We start from the raw sequence: 236 nt of genomic DNA on the forward strand, positions 1-236 counted from the left end.
TTTAATATGTTAAAATTTCCAAAATTAATAATACAAAATGGAATTCAACATCAAATAAGGATTCCATAATAAATCATTAAAATTAAATTGTATCGTAGAGATATATATATATATTAAATATTTTGAAATTTTACAAACAAATCAAAAAAATAATATAAATTTAAAGATACGAAAACAAATATATATCTTTTATTTTATTTCTTACTTTTTATTTAAACAATTATTTATTATATATA

The sequence above is a fragment of the Brassica rapa genome, chromosome A05, assembly GCF_000309985.2.
Source record: "Brassica rapa cultivar Chiifu-401-42 chromosome A05, CAAS_Brap_v3.01, whole genome shotgun sequence".
NCBI classification, from domain to species: Eukaryota; Viridiplantae; Streptophyta; class Magnoliopsida; order Brassicales; family Brassicaceae; genus Brassica; species Brassica rapa.